Below are 20,608 nucleotides of genomic sequence, written 5' to 3'. Positions count from 1 at the left end.
AACTTTGTGTGTGATTCTTTATCTTTTAACTCCGCGCCTCTTGCCAAGACCCTCGCATTTACTTCTCTTACAACCCTATCTATAAAGATATTAAACAACCACGGTGACATTACACATCCTTGTCTAAGGCCTACTTTTACTGGGAAATAATTTCCCTCTTTCCTACATACTCTAACTTGAGCCTCACTATCCTCGTAAAAACTCTTCACTGCTTTCAGTAACCTACCTCCTACACCATACACTTGCAACATCTGCCACATTGCCCCCCTATCCACCCTGTCATATGCCTTTTCCAAATCCATAAATGCCACAAAGACCTCTTTAGCCTTATCTAAATACTGTTCACTTATATGTTTCACTGTAAACACCTGGTCCACACACCCCCTACCTTTCCTAAAGCCTCCTTGTTCATCTGCTATCCTATTCTCCGTCTTACTCATAATTCTTTCAATAATAACTCTACCATACACTTTACCAGGTATACTCAGCAGACTTATCCCCCTATAATTTTTGCACTCTCTTTTATCCCCTTTGCCTTTATACAAAGGAACTATGCATGCTCTCTGCCAATCCCTAGGTACCTTACCCTCTTCCATACATTTATTAAATAATTGCACCAACCACTCCAAAACTATATCCCCACCTGCTTTTAACATTTCTATCTTTATCCCATCAATCCCGGCTGCCTTACCCCCTTTCATTTTACCTACTGCCTCACGAACTTCCCCCACACTCACAACTGGCTCTTCCTCACTCCTACAAGATGTTATTCCTCCTTGTCCTATACACGAAATCACAGCTTCCCTATCTTCATCAACATTTAACAATTCCTCAAAATATTCCCTCCATCTTCCCAATACCTCTAACTCTCCATTTAATAACTCTCCTCTCCTATTTTTAACTGACAAATCCATTTGTTCTCTAGGCTTTCTTAACTTGTTAATCTCATTCCAAAACTTTTTCTTATTTTCAACAAAATTTGTTGATAACATCTCACCCACTCTCTCATTTGCTCTCTTTTTACATTGCTTCACCACTCTCTTAACCTCTCTCTTTTTCTCCATATACTCTTCCCTTCTTGCATCACTTCTACTTTGTAAAAACTTCTCATATGCTAACTTTTTCTCCCTTACTACTCTCTTTACATCATCATTCCACCAATCGCTCCTCTTCCCTCCCGCACCCACTTTCCTGTAACCACAAACTTCTGCTGAACACTCTAACACTCTAATGCTATATTTATGTTGTTTTAATCTAAGTTCGAGATTTTTACCAGTTTGACCGAAATAAACTTTATCGCAAAATTTACAAGGAATCTTATAGACACATCCGTCAGCATTTTGGGGAGAATTCTTTATCAAAACTTTTTTTTACTGTATCAAGATTTTTAAATGCAACTTTAATATTAAAAGTCTTAAGAAGAGAAGGCATATCAACCAAGTTTTCATGGTAAGGGAGAACCAACATATTTTTAGTTGAGTAAGGTTGGTTGTCCCTTTTTGGGTTGTAAAAAGTATTTCTAGCAATTACAAATTACATTTCTCGAGCATTTCAGATCAATGGCTATTTCATAAATTTTGGATATTTCTTCATCTATGAACTCTGGACTACAAATACGTAGAGCTCTCAAAAACATTGATGATGGGAAGAATAATAGTGTACATAGTAACAGTTATTTGTAGGTTTTCTGTAAATTTTAAATTTGAATTCATTATTACCCTTGATAATTAAAACATCTAGAAAAGGCAATGAGGTATTTTCTTCAAACTTAACGGTAAAGTTTATAGAATGGGCTAAGCTTTGCAGATGAATAGTTCGGAGAACCGGCACATGTCGGTTTATCAATGGGCTAAGCTATTTAATTTGCCAGGGAAATGGTGTATATTTACATTCTTGGGCGTAAGACACAAAATATCATCAACATATCTGAACCATTTAGCTCTATTAGGGAGGATTGTGTTAAGTAACCTTGTTTCAAAAAATTCCATGTATAGGTTACTAAGAACAGATGAAAGAGGATTTCCCATTGCCATACCAAACTTCTGAGTGTAAAACTTACCATTAAATACAAATTTTGCATCAACAATGCAAAGTTTAATAAGTTTAATGATAGTAGGAACTGGCAATGATAAATCATAGTTAACGAGTTCTTCAGATAAGAAACTTAATAAATCATCTTCAGGAACTTTCGTAAACAAGGAAGTAACATCAAAACTAACCGTGTTAAAATCATTTAAGTCAGTCAAGGAGCTTAATTTATCAACTAAATCTAAGTTGTTTTCAACATTAAAGTTAGAAATTTTACCAACAATAGGGCTCAAAATGTCAACCAGCCATTTGGATAATTTATACGAAACTGATCCTAAAAAAAACTTTTGATAAAGAATTCCCCCCAAAATGCTGATGGATGTGTCTATAAGATTCCTTGTAAAATTTGCGATAGTTTATTACGGTCAAACTGGTAAAAGTCTCGAACTTAGATTAAAACAACATAAATATAGCATAAGAACTGGACAAGATTCCAATTCTCTATTTATTCATGTAAGAGATTTTAACCATCCAATTGATTTTCAAAAAGTTGAAAAAGTTGTATCAAGCAAGTCCATGGTCGACAGAAATATAATTGAATCTTGTTTCATAAAAAGCAGTTTTGAAAATAATATGAATATTTCCTTAGGTTTATATAAATTAGATTCATTTACAATTAATAAAATTTGGTTAGAGTTTAATAATACATTGGACAAATAATAAACCTTATTTCTTGAGTAAAATATTTTGTTAGTGGGCTGTGGTGAGGACCAGCGGACCTGCAGTGTTCCTCTTTTCTTATGAGTGCGGTATTGTCGTGCGTCAGGTGTTTCTTTGTTGTGGTAGTTGACTGTGAGGTGTGGTCTTAGCCCTTTAATTCCCTTCCTTTCATGTATTACTTTCATAGTTCCTTGACAATGTGAGTAGTCACGAAAGCGCTTGGAAGTTCATTACTCTTTCACAGTGGTTGTTTTGCATATATATATATATATATATATATATATATATATATATATATATATATATATATATATATATATATATATATATATATATATATATATATATATATATAGGTAGTAGGTTGGTAGACAGCAACCACCCAGGGAAGTACTACCGTCCTGCCAGATGACTGTGAAACAGAAACCTGTAACTGTTTTGCATGATGGTAGGATTGCTGGTTTCTTTTTCTGTCTCATAAACACGCTAGATAACAGGGATATCTTGCTACTCCTACTTACACTTTGGTCACACTTCACAGACACGCACATGCATATATATATACATACATCTAGGTTTTTCACCTTTTTCTAAATAGCTCTTGTTCTTCTTTATTTCTTCTATTGTCCATGGGGAAGTGGAAAAGAATCTTTCCTCCGTAAGCCATGCGTGTCGTATGAGCCGACTAAAATGCCGGGAGCAATGGGCTAGTAACCCCTTCTCCTGTAGACATTTACTAAAAAAGAGAAGAAGAAAAACTTTATAAAACTGGGATGCTTAAATGTGCGTGGATGTAGTGCGGATGACAAGAAACAGATGATTGCTGATGTTATGAATGAAAAGAAGTTGGATGTCCTGGCCCTAAGCGAAACAAAGCTGAAGGGGGTAGGGGAGTTTCAGTGGGGGGAAATAAATGGGATTAAATCTGGAGTATCTGAGAGAGTTAGAGTAAAGGAAGGGGTAGCAGTAATGCTAAATGATCAGTTATGGAAGGAGAAAAAAGAATATGAATGTGTAAATTCAAGAATTATGTGGATTAAAGTAAAGGTTGGATGCGAAAAATGGGTCATAATAAGCGTGTATGCACCTGGAGAAGAGAGGAATGTAGAGGAGAGAGAGAGATTTTGAGAGATGTTAAGTGAATGTATAGGAGCCTTTGAACCAAGTGAGAGAGTATTTGTGGTAGGGGACCTGAATGCTAAAGTAGGAGAAACTTTTAGAGAGGGTGTGGTAGGTAAGTTTGGGGTGCCAGGTGTAAATGATAATGGGAGCCCTTTGATTGAACTTTGTATAGAAAGGGGTTTAGTTATAGGTAATACATATTTTAAGAAAAAGAGGATAAATAAGTATACAAGATATGATGTAAGGCGAAATGACAGTAGTTTGTTGGATTACGTATTGGTAGATAAAAGACTGTTGAGTAAACTTCAGGATGTACATGTTTATAGAGGGGCCACAGATATATCAGATCACTTTCTAGTTGTAGCTACACTGAGAGTAAAAGGTAGATGGGATACAAGGAGAATAGAAGCATCAGGGAAGAGAGAGGTGAAGGTTTATAAACTAAAAGAGGAGGCAGTTAGGGTAAGATATAAACAGCTATTGGAGGATAGATGGGCTAATGAGAGCATAGGCAATGGGGTCGAAGAGGTATGGGGTAGGTTTAAAAATGTAGTGTTAGAGTGTTCAGCAGAAGTTTGTGGTTACAGGAAAGTGGGCGCGGGAGGGAAGAGGAGCGATTGGTGGAATGATGATGTAAAGAGAGTAGTAAGGGAGAAAAAGTTAGCATATGAGAAGTTTTTACAAAGTAGAAGTGATGCAAGGAGGGAAGAGTATATGGAGAAAAAGAGAGAGGTTAAGAGAGTGGTGAAGTAATGTAAAAAGAGAGCAAATGAGAGAGTGGGTGAGATGTTATCAACAAATTTTGTTGAAAATAAGAAAAAGTTTTTGAGTGAGATTAACAAGTTAAGAAAGCCTAGAGAACAAATGGATTTGTCAGTTAAAAATAGGAGAGGAGAGTTAGAGGTATTGGGAAGATGGTGGGAATATTTTGAGGAATTGTTAAATGTTGATGAAGATAGGGAAGCTGTGATTTCGTGTATAGGACAAGGAGGAATAACGTCTTGTAGGAGTGAGGAAGTGCCAGTTGTGAGTGTGGGGGAAGTTCGTGAGGCAGTAGGTAAAATGAAAGGGGGTAAGGCAGCCGGGATTGATGGGATAAAGATAGAAATGTTAAAAGCAGGTGGGGATATAGTTTTGGAGTGGTTGGTGCAATTATTTAATAAATGTATGGAAGAGGGTAAGGTGCCTAGGGATTGGCAGAGAGCATGCATATTTAATTTGTATAAAGGCAAAGGGGATAAAAGAGAGTGCAAAAATTATAGGGGGATAAGTCTGCTGAGTATACCTGGTAAAGTGTATGGTAGAGTTATTATTGAAAGAATTAAGAGTAAGACGGAGAATAGGATAGCAGATGAACAAGGAGGCTTTAGGAAAGGTAGGGGGTGTGTGGACCAGGTGTTTACAGTGAAACATATAAGTGAACAGTATTTAGATAAGGCTAAAGAGGTCTTTGTGGCATTTATGGATTTGGAAAAGGCGTATGACAGGGTGGATAGGGGGCAATGTGGCAGATGTTGCAAGTGTATGGTGTAGGAGGTAGGTTACTGAAAGCAGTGAAGAGTTTTTTCGAGGATAGTGAGGCTCAAGTTAGAGTATGTAGGAAAGAGGGAAATTATTTCCCAGTAAAAGTAGGCCTTAGACAAGGATGTGTGATGTCACCGTGGTTGTTTAATATATTTATAGATGGGGTTGTAAGAGAAGTAAATGTGAGGGTCTTGGCAAGAGGCGTGGAGTTAAAAGATAAAGAATCACACACAAAGTGGGAGTTGTCACAGCTGCTCTTTGCTGATGACACTGTGCTCTTGGGTGATTCTGAAGAGAAGTTGCAGAGATTGGTGGATGAATTTTGTAGGGTGTGTAAAAGAAGAAAATTAAAGGTGAATACAGGAAAGAGTAAGGTTATGAGGATAACAAAAAGATTAGGTGATGAAAGATTGAATGTCAGATTGGAGGGAGAGAGTATGGAGGAGGTGAATGTATTCAGATATTTGGGAGTGGACGTGTCAGCGGATGGGTCTATGAAAGATGAGGTGAATCATAGAATTGATGAGGGGAAAAGAGTGAGTGGTGCACTTAGGAGTCTGTGGAGACTAAGAACTTTGTCCTTGGAGGCAAAGAGGGGAATGTATGAGAGTATAGTTTTACCAAAGCTCTTATATGGGTGTGAAGCATGGGTGATGAATGTTGCAGCGAGGAGAAGGCTGGAGGCAGTGGAGATGTCATGTCTGAGAGCAATGTGTGGTGTGAATATAATGCAGAGAATTCGTTGTTTGGAAAGTAGGAGGAGGTGCGGGATTACCAAAACTGTCGTCCAGAGGGCTGAGGAAGGGTTGTTGAGGTGGTTCGGACATGTAGAGAGAATGGAGCGAAACAGAATGACTTCAAGAGTGTATCAGTCTATAGTGGAAGGAAAGCGGGGTAGGGGTCGGCCTAGGAAAGGTTGGAGAGAGGGGGTAAAAGAGGTTTTGTGTGCGAGGGGCTTGGACTTCCAGCAGGCATGCGTGAGCGTGTTTGATAGGAGTGAATGGAGACAAATTGTTTTTAATACTTGACGTGCTGTTGGAGTGTGAGCAAAGTAACATTTATGAAGGGGTTCAGGGAAACCGGCAGACCGGACTTGAGTCCTGGAGATGGAAAGTACAGTGCCTGCACTCTGAAGGAGGGGTGTTAATGTTGCAGTTTAAAAACTGTAGTGTAAAGCACCCTTCTGGCAAGACAGTCATGGAGTGAATGATGGTGAAAGTTTTTCTTTTACGGGCCACCCTGCCTTGGTGGGAATCGGCCAGTGTGATAATAATAATAAATAAATAAATAAATAAATATATATATATATATATATATATATATATATATATATATATATATATATATATATATATATATATATATGTATATATACATATATATATATATATATATATATATATATATATATATATATATATATATATATATATATATATATATATATATATATATATATATATATATATATATATATATATATGTATATATACATATATATATATATATATATATATATATATATATATATATATGTCGTGCCGAATATGTAAGACTGGTCAATTAAAATTTTCTCTTATACATTTAAAGATATATTTTTTTAATTAATGTTGATGGAAAAAATTATAACTTTGCACCAAAATGAACCTAGAAAACTTACCTAACCTTATTATAACAAGCGCAATTTATTTTAGCCTAACCCAACTAAATATATTTTAGATTTGTTTACAGTAATTTAATACTAAACTAACACAGTGAAATATATTTTTTCCGTTATGTTCAGAATGATTTTGGCGAAATTATTGCATACACAAATTTTCACTTGTCCTATATGGCAAGATGAGCGTTGCTATTTAAGCCAAGATCGCAAGTTCTGCCTATTCGGCACGACATATATATATATATATATATATATATATATATATATATATATATATATATATATATATATATATATATATATATATATATATATATATATATATATATATATATATATATATATATATATATGTCGTGCCCAATATGTAAAACTGGTCAATTAGCAAGAACTCATTTAAAATAAAGTCTTTTCTAAAATTTTCTTTTATACGTTTAAAGATATATTTTTTCATTAATGTTGATGTAAAAATTTATAATTTTGCACCAAAAGAATCTTAGAAAACTTACCTAACCTTATTATAACAAGAACAATTTATTTTAGCCTAACCCAACTAAATGTATTTTAGATTTGATTACAGTAATTTAATACTAAACAAACACAATGAAATATATGTTTTTCATTAGGTTCAGAATGATTTTGGCGAAATTATTGCATACACAAATTTTCACTTGTCCTATATGGCAAGATGAGCGTTGCTCTTTAAGCTAAGATCGCAAGTTCGGCCTATTCGGCAAGATATATATATATATATATATATATATATATATATATATATATATATATATATATATATATATATATATATATATATATATTATTTTTATTATCACACTGGCCGATTCCCACCAAGGCAGGGTGGCCCGAAAAAGAAAAACTTTCACCATCATTCACTCCATCACTGTCTTGCCAGAAGGGTGCTTTACACTACAGTTTTTAAACTGCAACATTAACACCCCTCCTTCAGAGTGCAGGCACTGTACTTCCCATCTCCAGGACTCAAGTCCGGTCTGCCGGTTTCCCTGAACCCCTTCATAAATGTTACTTTGCTCACACTCCTACAGCACGTCAAGTATTAAAAGCCATTTGTCTCCATTCACTCCTATCAAACACGCTCACGCACGCCTGCTGGAAGTCCAAGCCCCTCGCACACAAAACCTCCTTTACCCCCTCCCTCCAACCTTTCCTAGGCCGACCCCTACCCCGCCTTCCTTCCACTACAGACTGATACACTCTTGAAGTCATTCTGTTTCGCTCCATTCTCTCTACATGTCCGAACCACCTCAACAACCCTTCCTCAGCCCTCTGGACAACAGTTTTTGTGTTCCCGCACCTCCTCCTAACTTCCAAACTTCGAATTCTCTGCATTATATTCACACCACACATTGCCCTCAGACATGACATCTCCACTGCCTCCAGCCTTCTCCTAACTGCAACATTCATCACCCATGCTTCACACCCATATAAGAGTGTTGGTAAAACTATACTCTCATACATTCCCCTCTTTGCCTCCAAGGACAAAGTTCTTTGTCTCCACAGACTCCTAGGTGCACCACTCACCCTTTTCCCCTCATCAATTCTATGATTCACCTCATCCTTCATAGACCCATCCGCTGACACGTCCACTCCCAAATATCTGAATACATTCACCTCCTCCATACTCTCTCCCTCCAATCTGATATCCAATCTTTCATCACCTCATATTTTTGTTATCCTCATAACCTTACTCTTTCCTGTATTCACTTTTAATTTTCTTCTTTTGCACACCCTACCAAATTCATCCACCAATCTCTGCAACTTCTCTTCAGAATCTCCCAAGAGCACAGTGTCATCAGCAAAGAGCAACTGTGACAACTCCCACTTTATGTGTGATTCCTTATCTTTTAACTCCACACCTCTTGCCAAGACCCTCGCATTTACTTCTCTTACAACCCCATCTATAAATATATTAAACAACCACGGTGACATCACACATCCTTGTCTAAGGCCTACTTTTACTGGGAAAAAATTTCCCTCTTTCCTACATACTCTAACTTGAGCCTCACTATCCTCGTAAAAACTCTTCACTGCTTTCAGTAACCTACCTCCTACACCATACACTTGCAACATCTGCCACATTGCCCCCCTATCCACCCTGTCATATGCCTTTTCCAAATCCATAAATGCCACAAAGACCTCTTTAACCTTATCTAAATACTGTTCACTTATATGTTTCACTGTAAACACCTGGTCCACACACCCCCTACCTTTCCTAAAGCCCCCTTGTTCATCTGCTATCCTATTCTCCGTCTTACTCTTAATTCTTTCAATTATAACTCTACCATACGCTTTACCAGGTTCACTCAACAGACTTATCCCCCAATAATTTTTGCACTCTCTTTTATCCCCTTTGCCTTTATACAAAGGAACTATGCATGCTCTCTTCCAATCCCTAGGTACCTTACCCTCTTCCATACATTTATTAAATAATTGCACCAACCACTCCAAAACTATATTCCCACCTGCTTTTAACATTTCTATCTTTATCCCATCAATCCCGGCTGCCTTACCCCCTTTCATTTTACCTACTGCCTCACGAACTTCCCCCAAACTCACAACTGGCTCTTCCTCACTCCTACAAGATGTTATTCCTCCTTGCCCTATACACGAAATCACAGCTTCCCTATCTTCATCAACATTTAACAATTCCTCAAAATATTCCCTCCATCTTCCCAATACCTCTAACTCTCCATTTAATAACTCTTCTCTCCTATTTTTAACTGACAAATCCATTTGTTCTCTAGGCTTTCTTAACTTGTTAATCTCACTCCAAAACTTTTTCTTATTTTCAACAAAATTTGTTGATAACATCTCACCCACTCTCTCATTTGCTCTCTTTTTACATTGCTTCACCACTCTCTTAACCTCTCTCTTTTTCTCCATATACTCTTCCCTCCTTGCATCACTTCTACTTTGTAAAAACTCCTCTTATGCTAACTTTTTCTCCCTTACTACTCTCTTTACATCATCATTCCACCAATCACTCCTCTTCCCTCCTGCACCCACTTTCCTGTAACCACAAACTTCTGCTGAACACTCTAACACTACATTTTTAAACCTACCCCATACCTCTTCGACCCCATTGCCTATGCTCTCATTAGCCCATCTATCCTCCAATATCTGTTTATATCTTACCCTAACTGCCTCCTCTTTTAGTTTATAAACCTTCACCTCTCTCTTCCCTGATGCTTCTATTCTCCTTGTATCCCATCTACCTTTTACTCTCAGTGTAGCTACAACTAGAAAGTGATCTGATATATCTGTGGCCCCTCTATAAACATGTACATCCTGAAGTCTACTCAACAGTCTTTTATCTACCAATACATAATCCAACAAACTACTGTCATTTCGCCCTACATCATATCGTGTATACTTATTTATCCTCTTTTTCTTAAAATATGTATTACCTATAACTAAACCACTTTCTATATATATATATATATATATATATATATATATATATATATATATATATATATATATATATATATATATATATATATATATATATATATATATGTTATATATATATATATATATATATATATATATATATATATGTATATATATATATATATTATATATATATATATGTATATATATATATATATATATATATATATATATATATATATATATATATATATTATTCTATGTGAACATTTATTAATAAACAAAATACATTTACAGAAAAAAACATAAACATGAATACAATGGCACAATGTATCAAAGATGATGAATTTCCTCCAGCTCCTCCGAGGCTGGACGTGAGCCAAGTATGCAGCAAGCATTTCCCCTCTGGATGGCGACGCTGAGGCGCTGGAACATGAAAGTGGCTGCCCTTGGGTCCCTGGTGGTGTCGATGAGTCTGGAACCCAATTCTTTAAGGAAACGTGTGGCATTTTTTCCCCATGATCCCAAGGTCTCTGATCCCACTGGGACAAATTGATACTGTTGGCTAATGTCCCTGTACTTGCTGATCTTGTACTCCTCCCTGTGGTCAGCTGCTCCTCCCTGTCCCCCCACACTGTGATGGATATAGGTGTCAGCCAGTGTGGACACACAGGTATAGTCCCATGCTAAGAGCTTGCCATTCTTCCAAGGATAGATGGTGATCCCGTCGGGGCGGTTTGCTGGGTTGTGGGTATTGTTTGCTGCAAGTGATCGTTGCTCCCTCTCGGCAGGGCATCCAGCTGTAGCAAGGGTTCTCTTAATGAGGTCGTTGACCTCATTGTGTCTTGCATGCCAGCCCTTGGTTTTGGAACAGTTAAGACCATGTAGACCGTATTGGTCTGCTTGCACTTCGCCGCAAATACACATATATTCTGTGTGAATTGGGGCAGCAAGGCGCAGAGCCACTGCAATACGGAGGGTCTTAGGGTCGAGTCGCGTTCCCATTGCCGATATGGGAACTGTTTGGAGGAAGTCCCCGGAGTGAGGTGCACTCACAGCCTGGAGATGGGCAATCTCCCTATCTGATGTTGCAGCCCTGAGCATGTTGGCAAGCACCTTTTCAGCAATTGGGCTATCCCAGCTTGACTGTTTGTGAGCCAGTGCTGCACTAGGGTTTGGTGCTGGAGCAGCAAGAGTCTCCCATTCGGTGATGGCACTGACATAGCTAGGGTCTTCTATTCCTGCTGAGTCACTGAGGGTGTCAGGAAGAATTTGTCTTATCAACTCGTTTGATGCAATGGAAGAGGATAGGAAAGCTGGTAGAGCAATCTGGGAGGATCTGCGTACTCCTAGCCCTCCAAGCCTGACCGGAAGTGAGGCTTGCAACCACTGTCCATCGTCAAGGGAAAGATTCAATACACTCTCTAGCATGGCCTTCAAGAGAGAGTCATATTCCTTGAGTTTTGGACTGCTGAAGGCTGGGGAGCATCTCAGAAAATAGGTAAGTTTTGGGGTTGACAGGCACCTGGTGAGTAGGTAGAAGGCATCGTGTGTGTCAATGTCTTTCATCCTGCTTTCCATCGTCCGGAGGTCTGAGACTTTTTTTCCTAGGATCAGATCGATGGCATTGGACCCAAGAGGAGCACCGAGGAGAGTGCTATTGGCTGGATCAATGGCTCGTGCTCCTGGTAAAACGGTGCTAATATTCTGTATCAACTGTTGATTGGTAGAAACTATTTCACATTTGGTGGGGTTTAAAGAAAGGCCCAGGCTTTCTCCCATGTCTTTAATTTTACTGATGTCCTCCAGGAGAGACTCTGTTGTGCCAGCTAGGGTACCGTCGTCCAGGAACCAGATATTGAGCTCGCTGGAGAGTGCCTCCGTGACTTCCTTGATGAACAAACAAAAGAGAAAGGGGGCGAGAGGGTCCCCCTGTTGCACGCCCTCACACGAGTCAATTTCATGGTCCCCAAACAATAGTTTGGAAGTCACACTATAACACGATTCTATGAAGGGATAAAGGGAAGGGAAGTTTCTATAAACTGCTTGGAGAGAAGTATCCCTTCTGACTGAGTTGAAAGCATTGGCAAAGTCCAATTTGACCAAGGGTTTTTCATAGGACATGTTTTTGATATATACTCGTGCTGCGTGGGCAGCTGCTTCACAGCCCTGTTGAACGCCGAAACCGAGCTGAGTTGGTTTCAGCATTGCAGCAGCCTCTTGACTCACCCTTCTTACTGCAGCCTTGGCGACTAGGCGCCGAAGGGTGTTACCCACTGCAATGGGCCTGATTCCGCCATCCTTTTCCCGGCGGGCACACAATGAGGCACCAAAGAAAAAGGGTCTGATGGCCTCTGGGACACCGCCAGCCAGGCACAGGTTGAAAAATTTGGTGAGTTCAGACAGCAGCCTCTCTGAAACCTCACCAAGTGCTGGATTGAGTATTTGTTTTAAGTGTTGAGGCCTTAAACCGGTGAAACCTCCTGCTGAACCCTGTGGAAATGACATAGCAGCTTTATACACATCAGCATCCTGTAAGGTTAGATGTTCTTCGCCTGCTGCAATGTCAGGGAGGTTAATGTTGGTACTGGGAGCCCTGGGTGGATGTTTGTCCTTCAGAGCTTGCGCCGTGCTGACGTCCTTAGGAGCGATGGTATCCTCACTGGTTATAAGCCTCAGAGCTCCAATAGTATTACCCTCTTCTATTTTTTTGCTAATTTGGGCTCTGATTTTTGAGGTGTCGGGTGTCCTGTTGTTGGCATTTGCCCGGCAAGTGTTTGTCGCCCTAGGTTGCGACAAATATTAAATATATATATATATATATATATATATATATATATATATATATATATATATATATATATATATATATATATATATATATATATATATATATATATATATATATATATATATATATATATATATATATATATGTCATGCCGAATATGTAGAACTGGTCAATTGGCAAGAACTCATTTAAAATTAAGTCCTTTCTAAAATTTTCTCTTATACGTTTAAAGAAACATTTTTTTCATTAATGTTAATGTAAAAATTTATAATTTTGCACCAAAAGAATCTTAGAAAACTTACCTAACCTTATTGAAACAAGAACAATTTATTTTAGCCTAACCCAGCTAAATATATTTTAGATTTGTTTACAATAATTTAATATTAAACAAACACAGTGAAATATATTTTTTTCGTTAGGTTCAGAATGATTTTGGCGAAATTATTGCATACACCTGTCGGTATTTTATACCATTTTAATGTTCAAGATGAGCGTTGCTATTTAAGCCAAGATCGCAAGTTCTGCCTATTCGGCACGACATATATATATATATATATATATATATATATATATATATATATATATATATATATATATATATATATATATATATATATATATATATATATATATATATATATATATATATATATTATATATATATATATATATATATATATATATATATATATATATATATATATATATATATATATATATATATATATATATATATATATGTATATATATATATATATATATATATATATATATATATATATATATATATATATATATATATATATATATATATATATATATATATATATATATATATATATATGCAAAATACTTCCTGTATTATGTGTGTTAATGTTTTGAAGACGATCAGACGAATCATTCTTTAGTTATCGCATGAAACTCACTTTGTTTAATTCATATAAGTGGAACAAGACGAACTTTGATTTCTGGCAAACACACTACGGAATTTGAAGACGATCGGATGAGGCATTCTCTAGTTATTGTACGGATTCCAATAATTGCAAATAGTTTTTAAATTAGTATATGGACTAATTTTTCCACATACAGACTACACTTACTGGGTACTGTCCCGTATGTTAGGTGAATCAGCTGTTAAATAAGTTGTTCGGATGAGGTAGAATTAAATTGTTAGTATGTGACATAAAGGGAAGGAAAGTTTCACAATATCATGCAAGAAGAACTGGCAAATGTTTTCCTACACGATTTATTTTTATTGTCTGTCGTTATAAAAGAAGGAGACATCTTTCTTGTTGATTTGAAGCCATTAAGCAGAGATATTTGGAAGTTATGGGTCCCATTCGAGGCAACTTGGTAAGGGTCCTCCAACTATACTCACTGAGCACTTACACACACTAGTTATTCCAAATATGTTGCCATAGTTACCGAACATCAGCTCTAAAAATATGGAAGACGTTCTGATGAGGCCTTTTTGTGTTATTAACGAGGCCACTACTCTTTATCACAACCAACAAGACCATTAAAAGGTAACCAACGTCACCAAAATATCTCAACCAGCACCAACCAGAACGGCAACGACGACCAAAACTGCAACAACAATTACCAAAACAACAAAGAAACAATGAGAAAAACAATAACAATACCACCACAATTACCAACAGCACTTCCACTACCACCAACAATTTACAACAAAATTTACACTACCGCCGCATCCAGTGCTAACACTACCCGCAACAACACTAGTACTGTCACCAACAAAATTAACAACACTGACACTACAACTAAAAACAAAAATCCTATCTGATACTATACCAGGAACACTAACGCCATTAATAAATGCAGTAACACTATCTCCCTCATGAAGAACACTACCTCTACATAAAAGAACACAAATACTAAGAAACATAACGAGAACAAAACCCCTAATGACACAGACTGCAACCAGCAACACAATATCACATCACCAGCAGCAGGACAACGGCATCTCAACACTACCATCATCATCATCACCAGCAATACATTACTACCATCAACATCACCAGCAGCAACACAACACTACCATCAACATGATCACCAGCATCACAACACTACCATCAACATGATCACCAGCATAACAACACTACCATCAACATGATCACCAGCATCACAACACTACCATCAACATGATCACCAGCATCACAACACTACCATCATCATCATCACCATCAATACATTACTACCATCAACATCACCAGCAGCAACACAACACTACCATCAACATGATCACCAGCATCACAACACTACCATCATCATCATCACCAGCAACACATCACTACCATCAATATCACGAGCAGCAACACAACACTGCCATCAACATCACCAACAGGAGTGCAACACTACCATCAACATCACAAACCCCAACACAAACTCAACATCGCCAGCAACAACACAACACTATCAATATCTCAAGCAGCAACACAACACTACTATCAACATCACCAGCAGTGTCTACACAGCACTACTGTCATCACCAGCAGTGTCTACACAGCACTACTGTCAACATCACCAGCAGTGTCTACACAACACTACTGTCAACATCATCAGTGTCTACACAACACTACTATCAACATCACCAGCAGTGTCTACACAACACAATCAACATCACCAGCAGTGTCTACACAGCACTACTGTCAACATCACCAGCAGTGTCTACACAACACTACTATCAACATCACCAGCAGTGTCTACACAACACTATCAACATCACCAGCAGTGTCTACACAGCACTACTGTCAACATCACCAGCAGTGTCTACACAACACTACTGTCAACATCATCAGTGTCTACACAACACTACTATCAACATCACCAGCAGTGTCTACACAACACTATCAACATCACCAGCAGTGTCTACACAACACTACTATCAACATCACCAGCAGTGTCTACACAATACTATCAACATCACCAGCAGTGTCTACACAACACTACTATCAACATCACCAGCAGTGTCTACACAACACTATCAACATCACCTGCAGTGTCTACACAACACTACTGTCAACATCACCAGCAATGTCTACACAGCACTACTGTTAACATCACCAGCAGTGTCTACACAACACTACTGTCAACATCACCAGCAGTGTCTACACAACACTATCAACATCACCACCAGTGTCTACACAGCACTACTGTCAACATCACCAGCAGTGTCTACACAACACTACTGTCAACATCACCAGCAGTGTCTACACAACACTACTGTCAACATCACCAGCAGTGTCTACACAACACTACTATCAACATCACCAGCAGTGTCTACACAACACTACTATCAACATCACCAGCAGTGTCTACACAACACTACTATCAACATCACCAGCAGTGTCTACACAACACTACTATCAACATCACCAGCAGTGTCTACACAACCCTACTATCAACATCACCAGCAGTGTCTACACAACACTATCAACATCACCAGCAGTGTCTACACAACACTACTATCAACATCACCAGCAGTGTCTACACAACACTACTATCAACATCAGCAGTGTCTACACAACACTACTATCAACATCACCAGCAGTGACTACACAGCACTACTGTCAACATCACCAGCAGTGTCTACACAGCACTACTGTCAACATCACCAGCAATGTCTACACAACACTATCAACATCACCAGCAGTGTCTACACAACACTACTGTCAACATCACCAGCAGTGTCTACACAACACTACTATCAACATCACCAACAGTGTCTACACAACACTACTATCAACATAACCAGCAGTGTCTACACAACACTACTATCAACATCACCAGCAGTGTCTACACAACACTACTGTCAACATCACCAGCAATGTCTACACAACACTATCAACATCACCAGCAGTGTCTACACAACACTACTGTCAACATCACCAGCAGTGTCTACACAACACTACTATCAACATAACCAGCAGTGTCTACACAACACTACTATCAACATCACCAGCAGTGTCTACACAACACTACTATCAACATCACCAACAGTGTCTACACAACACTACTATCAACATAACCAGCAGTGTCTACACAACACTACTATCAACATCACCAGCAGTGTCTACACAACACTACTATCAACATCACCAGCAGTGTCTACACAACACTAATGTCAACATCACCAGCAGTGTCTACACAACACTACTGTCAACATCACCAGCAGTGTCTACACAACACTACTGTTAACATCACCAACAGTGCCTACACAACACTGCTGTCAACATCACCAGCAGTGTCTACACAACACTACTGTCAACATCACCAGCAGTGTCTACACAAGAAATGTCGAAGGCCTTCGACACAGTTCCTCACAAGAGGTTACTGCAAAAGCTAGAGGATCAGGCACACATAACAGGAAAGGCACTGCAATGAATCAGAGAATGCCTGACAGGGAGGCAACAACGAGTCATGTTACGTGACGAGGTGTCATAATGGGCGCCTGTGACAAGCGGGGTTCCACAGGGGTCAGTCCTAGGACCTGTGCTGTTCTTGGTATATGTGAATGACATAACGGAAGGGATAGACTCAGAAGTGTCCTTGTTTGCGGACGATGTGAAGTTAATGAGAAGAATCAAATCGGATGAGGATCAGGCAGGACTACAAAGAGACCTGGACAGGCTACAAGCCTGGTCCAGCAACTGGATCCTTGAGTTTAACCCTGCCAAATGCAAAGTCATGAAGATTGGGTTAGGGCAAAGAAGACCGCAGACACAATGTAGTTTAGATGGCCAAAGTCTGCAAACCTCACTCAAGGAAAAAGATCTGGGGGTGAGTATAACACCGAGCATATCTCCCGAGGCGCACATCAATCAGATAACTGCTGCAGCATACGGGCGCCTGGCAAACCTACGGATAGCGTTCCGATACCTCAGTAAGGATTCGTTCAAGACTCTGTATACCATTTACGTCAGGCCCATACTGGAGTATGCAGCTCCAGTTTGGAATCCACACTTAGTCAAGCACGTCAAGAAATTAGAGAAAGTGCAAAGGTTTGCAACAAGACTAGTCCCAGAGCTACGGGGATTGTCCTACGAAGAAAGGTTGAGGGAAATCGGCCTGACGACAGTGGAGGCCAGGAGGGTCAGGGGAGACATGATAACGACATAAAATACTGCGTGGAATAGTCGAGGTGGACAAAGACAGGATGTTCCAGAGATGGGACACAGACACAAGAGGTCACAATTGGAAGTTGAAGACTCAGATGAATCAAAGGGATGTTAGGAAGTATTTCTTCAGTCATAGAGTAGTCAAGCCGTGGAATAGCCTAGAAAGTGAAGTAGTGGAGGCGGGAACCGTACATAGTTTTAAGGCGAGGTATGATAAAGCTCATGGAGCAGGGAGAGAGAGGACCTAGTAGCAATCAGTGAAGAGGAGGGGCCAGGAGCTATGAATCGACCCCTGCAACCACAAATAGGTGAGTACAAATAGGTGAGTACACACACACACACACACACACACACACACACACTAAGAATGGATGGAAGAGCAATGTTAAAAGATTTCACAAGAGTGGGAAAGCAAACTAGGTGTGTTTTCAACAAAAATGGAGAAGAGAATGGAGGCAGAGATGAAGAAATGGGAGAGGCAAGCTGAAGCCGCAGAAGTCAAGATACGTTCACTAGAACATGAAGTAAATATGCTGACATGAGATACAGGGCTATTGCCCAGAGGAGACATGGCATCTGAAGCAGGTATGCCCCTATTAAACGAGGATCCCAATGGAAAGGAAAGAGAGAAGACTAATGCTAAGGCCATGTCAGTCCACCAAGCAAGGCCGCCGAATGCAGGGGGTGAGCTGTTAGGAGCAGGGATGGCTGTGAGGGAGGAGAAGGTAGAGAAAGTGACAGGTCCTGTGCAGTAGCTCGACCATGCCACCAAGAGTTACAGGAAAAAATAAGGGAGACAATGGCTATGTACAAACCAGACTTAGAGACACTGGAGGAAAGGCAATGGGAGGAGAAGAGGGAAAAGTCAGTGTTTATTTATGGGCTTCAAGAGAGCAAAAGGAAGACACATAATGAAAGGCGGCAGAAAGAAAAACATGAGATTGAAAACATTGTCAAAGAAATATGCAAGGAGGATATGACTGAAAGAGTAAATTTTCTGAGAATAGGAGAGTACTTGAAGGGGAGAAATCGACTGGTCAAACTGATTTTCAAGACTGAAATAGTGCAGAACAGGAGTCTGCAAGAGAAACCACGGCTGAACGAATCATTAATATGCAACAGGGTGTTTCTGGACCATGACATAGCAAAAGCAGAACATCAGCAGCTGAGGGAGAAGACACAGAAACGTATGGGGCTAAGAAGAGAGACATGGACAGAGTCAGCAGAGGACATCCAGAGGCAGGCAGAGCAACAAGTACAAGCGCACACACAACCACCATCAGCACCTAATAGCCAAACATGCTATCCCAACACAAAACACAATCCACACTTACAGTCCCCGTCCCACACTATGCTGCAGAATCTCACAGCACACTGCCAGGACCCCACCCCCACAAACTCCCCAGAACACAGTGGTGGAGAGGAAACTGAGGATATGGTATACTAACGTTGATGGAATAACAAATAAGAAGGAAGAGTTGCATGAAAGAATAAAATAGGCATCATCGAACATCATAGCTCTCAGAGAAACCAAGCTCACAGAGATGATAACAGATGCCATCTTTCCAATGGGATACCAGATTCTGGGTAAAGACAGAGGGAACAGAGGGTATGGAGGAGTGTCACTGCTTATCAGAAACGAATGGGTTTTGATGAGCTGGTAATAGGTGGTAATTGAAGTGATGAATAACCCACCACAGAACAGCAGAAAGCCAAGACAAGAGTATGATGAGAGTAACAATGTGATGGTTAACACACTTCCTGAAGTGGCCAGAAGAGCTCATGCGAGCAGAGCAAAGCTAATGATTATGGGTGACGTCAATCATATAGAAATTGACTGGGAGAACTTGGAGTCACATGGGGGCCCAGAAACGTGAAGGGTTAACGTGATGGAGGTGGTATTATAAAACCTCATATACCAACAAAGGCTCATTGTCTCGAATACCCGGACTGGATGATCAGCATGTAACATAGTACATATATCCTTCACATAATGATACATCACATGGCATCCATCCACATCACCATGTAACTATTTTATGCTTCAGAAATACATTAGAAATTTAGGTTACAGAATGGTGTTAGTACTACTACTACTACTACTACTACTACTACTACTACTACTACTACTAATAATAATAATAATAATAATAATAATAATAATAATAATAATAATAATAATGCTGATGATTT

The sequence above is a fragment of the Cherax quadricarinatus genome, chromosome 59 (genome assembly GCF_038502225.1).
Source record: "Cherax quadricarinatus isolate ZL_2023a chromosome 59, ASM3850222v1, whole genome shotgun sequence".
Lineage (NCBI taxonomy): Eukaryota > Metazoa > Arthropoda > Malacostraca > Decapoda > Parastacidae > Cherax > Cherax quadricarinatus.
This window is presented reverse-complemented; position numbering follows the sequence as displayed.